At 31.5% G+C, this 4,968-nt stretch overlaps 1 pseudogene across 1 annotated transcript; it reads left to right on the top strand.

The window, feature by feature from the left end:
- Positions 1 to 4,110, top strand: LOC143604222 (uncharacterized; annotated as a pseudogene). The gene is made up of 8 exons (XR_013148246.1): positions 1 to 39; positions 124 to 254; positions 357 to 444; positions 647 to 876; positions 945 to 1,101; positions 3,081 to 3,151; positions 3,233 to 3,391; positions 3,894 to 4,110. The product of XR_013148246.1 is annotated as an uncharacterized LOC143604222 (transcript).
- The last annotated feature ends 858 nt before the right edge of the window (positions 4,111 to 4,968 follow it).

Below are 4,968 nucleotides of genomic sequence, written 5' to 3'. Positions count from 1 at the left end.
CTGACATCACATCACCATAGTTTACGCGGTTTTACCCAGGTTTTAATGATTATAATTATTAAATGGAAATAATTAGTTAATTACATATAAATATCTTACAGTACATCAACTTTTGTTATGCAGTTATTAGTATACCAAGTACTTTCCAAATTGTTTCCTACTATTAGTTCTGATGCCTATGAAACACTTTCCTTGGAGAAAAGGTGTTTTATGGAATTGAAATCATTTTTAGAAGTCAACTCTGACTGTGCACGGTATAATACATATCTCTATTTAAAAAAAAATATTACTAATATAATTTGAAAAATGTTATTTACTTCTCGTGCTTTAATGATGTTGTTTGATTTATGTTACAGGTTGCGTTTATCAATGGAAGTTCATCTTGATGCTTTTGATCCAAACAAATCCATAGCACCAGCTGGAATTTTCAGTAACCGAGTTGATGTAGTATTATACAAAATTCTCGATTTTCATATATTTATAAACTTTAATATATGTATTAATTTTGATTTACTGGACAATGAATTTGAATGTGCTCACGTATCACTCTTAGAACGAGTGATCGACTTTCTATATGTAAGTTTTGGATTTTATATTTTAAGGATTACATTTTCTTTTCTTTTTTTATTAATCAATTGGCTTGCAGGGTGTGAGAAAAGACCTCAGATTTTCAATGGCTAAAGATGCAACACAACTTAAAAGCGAGCAGATTCATATGCAAAATCCTGAGTCAAATGGTCAACTCAAAGAGGAAACGACTGCAAATATACAAAATGATTTGTCTTTGGATTTCCAGAAAAAAGTTATTGTTTCCAATCATGAGAAACAAGATTCGCATTCCAGCTCCTTAAACTTCAATGATGCGTATAATACTCTGTTGGGTATGTTTTAAAACTAGTTCTTTATTGGTAAACTTTAAATAATTAAGTTAATTCATTATCGAGTTTAGATGTTGAGAAAGAGGATGGGCTTCTTAATCAGTCACTGAGAACGAGAAATATTGCAATGAGAAAACTTAAAGCGGGCCGACAACAAATCATTCTGGTAGCTTCATTAGTTGATCGTGTGCCTAACCTTGCCGGATTGGCGCGCACATGTGAGGTATATTTGTACATACATTGATACATAGATACGTACATACACACATACATACATGTTGGCTCAGATTCAATAAAACACGCACACAATACCGGATATTATGACCAAACATCGATCATGACACTTTCTTTATTATGAATACACTTGCACAAACTTGTTTGACTCCATAAACTTACAGTCACACAAGTTACAACCCATTTAAATAGAACAAAAACTTAACCCATACACTTAGATCAAGGATTGCTTGGTTTATCGCAGAAGATTAAATTATTGCGAGAACAAACCTAAATTGTTTAATTTTTTCTCTCACTGGTTCATATTTTTTACACAACTTTTACTTCTTAAGTACAAACGCGTATGTTATATTCATAAAAAAAACCATTAAACTAATCTGTAAATATATTTTCTTTCACTTTTAAACGTTTACCACATGTATGTGTAGTAAATACACCTACATATAATCTGTTCATGTGCCTAAATTTTTACAATGCTAAAAGAGACAATAACATTAAATTTTAACCATTTTCTTGAATTAAGGTTTTTTTAAACTTGAAAAATGAATAATGTATTTTATTCTTGCAAAACACTATCTACTGTGGACAACCATCCCCTTTATATATATGTGTCTATGCATATATATATATATATAAATAATTGTATAGTTATTTATCATTTCTTGCTGTAAAAATATATTTTTGCTAATTTTGTTTAATAATTTTTTAAATAATTAAACACTACCAAAAACATGAGGGTTTAAGTGCCATTTAGTACTTGTGGTTTGCCCAATTACGCAATTTTAGTATCGTATTTGAATTTATTGCAAATGGCTACCTCACTTTTCTAAAACTTGCAATTTTAGTACTTTTTTCTAACCCTGTCTATTTTTTCCGTTAAGTCAGGGCTAAATTAGTAATTTTGATTATTTTATTTATTTTCTCTTTTGAGCTAATTGTCATTTTCATACCCGTGGTTTGTTCAATTATACAACTTTAGTACCTTTTTTGAATTTCTTGCAACTTGATACTTTTATTAGTTTTGGATAGATAGACAAATCAAAAGAGACATTACATATTACAATTAAAAGGTAACTAAATACATGATAGAAGATGAAAAGCAACCTTGAAATATATAATATATTTTTTAGCCTTTTGTTCTTGATTGCCAATTTACTTCTAGTAGCTCAAGCTTCGAGTTCATCTTAGCCATTTTTCTTGCATTATGTGCATTGATTTTTTTTTTCAAAAGTTCGGGTATGATAACACTAGCTCTTTAACACATTGAAGGATCAAGCCAAATAAGTGAATAACAATCACACAACTTTGCACCTCTTAGTATAACATCAATTGAACTTGTAGATGAATGATGGTTGATGAATCACATGAACAAAACAATATATCGTAATTCATTGAACTTGAAGATTAACAATGGTTAGGGTTTGAAGGATCAATGAGCGTGGGAAGGGGGGTTGATATGTTCATTTAGGGTTAGAGATGATCCTTTAATTGTAATATGTAATGCCTCTCTTGGTTTGCCTGTCTAATCCAAAACTAATCAAAGTATCCAGTTGCAATAAATTCAAAAAAAGGTACTAATGTTGCGTAATTAAACAAACCACATGTATGAAAATGCACTTAGCTAAAAGAGAAAATAAATAAAATAATCGAAATTACTAATTTGCCCTTGATTTAACGGACAAAATAGACGGGGTTAGAAAAAAAGTACTAAAATTGCAAGTTTTAGAAAAGTGAGGTAGCCATTTGCAATAAATTCAAAACCGGTACTAAAGTTGCGTAATTGGATAAACCACATGTACTAAAATGACATTTAACTCTGAGGGTTTTATAACAATTGATATTTTGACTGATTATTATCACTTGATCATTTCCAAAACATACTTCCAAACATCTTAAGCACCGACATACACACAATAATAGATTTAACCAGTTCTGAGAATTTGATTAATAGTTGTATGCTACTTGTAGGTTTTTAAAGCAGCAAGTTTAGCGGTTGACAACGTGAACATTTTACAAGATAAGCAATTTCAACTTATCAGGTTTGTTTGTGAATCAAGTAATTTAAAACTTTATTTCATTTAGTAGTTGATGCTTAAATAATAAGTGCTACTTTCTGTCAGTGTGACTGCAGAGAAGTGGGTCCCCATAATAGAGGTACCACAGTAAGCAATGTTAAAGGTTTCTTGGAAATGAAGAAACATGAGGGGTATTCTATCCTAGGTTTGGAGCAAACAGCCAACAGTGTTGCTCTAGACCAATATGTTTTCCCAAAAAAGACGGTAACCACCCTTATTTTATATTATTATATTTTTTTTTTCAAATTCCTACTATGTTGGAGGGTGATTTTAGGCGTGTCAATCATATCGGGTTGGCCGGTTAACGGGTGCGGGTTGAAATGTGCAACCAGAACCCGACTCGTATTATTATTATTCGTGTCAAAATATTTCTTTTGAAAATTATTAAAAATCTTGAAAATGAATTGAAAATTACAAGTGTATCTTAAGAAAAATGGAAAACGGAAAAAACACAAATAAATACAAATAAAATTATAAAAGCTTTTTAAATAACTAAACGGGTTAACCCGTTTTTATACAGGTCAACCAAACCCGACCCGTTTTTTAAATGGGGTGTGTTAGTCGACCCGAATCCGACCTGTTTCAAACGGTTTGTGTTAGTCGACACAACCTGTTTTTATTTTTTATTTTTTTATTATTTTCATGTCAGGTTCTCAACAATTGCCGTCCAGAAGTGATTTAGGTTCTTTGTTGGATTCTTGAACAGGTTTTGGTGGTTGGTAGAGAAAAAGAGGGGATTCCAGTGGGGTTGATTCATATATTGGATGGTTGCATTGAGATCCCTCAGTTAGGAGTTGTAAGATCACTCAATGTTCATGTTAGTGGTGCCATTGCTCTATGGGAGTATACGCGACAGCAAAGATCATGATCCAAACGTGTCACGTGGAAATGAGTATGTTATATTTTACATCTAATTATTTATAATGTTGTAGGAAGGATTAAAAGAATGAGAAGGATAACTAGTGCCGTGGAAGATTTTTGGATGAAATGTACATTGTACACAAACAAAAATATAAGCTATTTTAAATCCCTTTTGAGAATGGAACACCTTCACATTGCCATAATGCACATGTTATAGACAACTGCTTAATACTTAAAAAAAAACATTTAATAAACCACTTAGGATAATCAGATTGCATTTGTTTTTCTTCAAGGGTGGCTGATGTTTAAATTTTGGAACTTCTAATAAAAAGTATATATGGGAAGAAAAAGAGGGAATTATGCACAAGCTAGCATAGATATTAGGCAGGTATATCTTGGACCCAACACAGAGACATCTGTCGACATCCGTCCCACAAAGGAGCTAAAAACATGTTCAGTCATTTACCATATCAAATTTTAAGAACTGGTTAGCACCATATAGACACCTGTTAACAAAGACATTGACTATTTATGATCAACGACGGTTAGCTGTGAAATTTTCAGAACCACCAATACCCAAGGCTACTAATTACCAGAATTAGGTCTGTACAATTAGATAAGTTATAGACCTCAACAAGGGCTCTTTAAATAGGCATTCATGATTGTTCAGTGAAGAGGGTTAAATGGGTAAACCGGGAAAGAAGAGAGTTAAAAGATTAAAAGTTGGTAATCAAGAAAGATATGTAGATATCTTTATTAGAGTTAGAGATAAAGTTTATTTTAGTTATATATGGTCTCCTAGTTATAAGTCTTGCCGAGTAAGTTAGAGTTTTAGTATAAATAAATGGTTTAAGGTTATTGTTTTGTTTAAGGTTTTTATCTTAATAAAGCATAAAAGAGTAGTAGTGTTTTAAGTTGGG

Source organism: Bidens hawaiensis, unplaced genomic scaffold (genome assembly GCF_021521415.1).
Source record: "Bidens hawaiensis isolate Kalapana, Puna unplaced genomic scaffold, B.hawaiensis_p1.1 tig00064418_1, whole genome shotgun sequence".
Classification (NCBI taxonomy): Eukaryota; Viridiplantae; Streptophyta; class Magnoliopsida; order Asterales; family Asteraceae; genus Bidens; species Bidens hawaiensis.
Note: the sequence above shows the minus strand (reverse complement) of the source record. Positions and strands in the feature narration are given on the sequence as shown.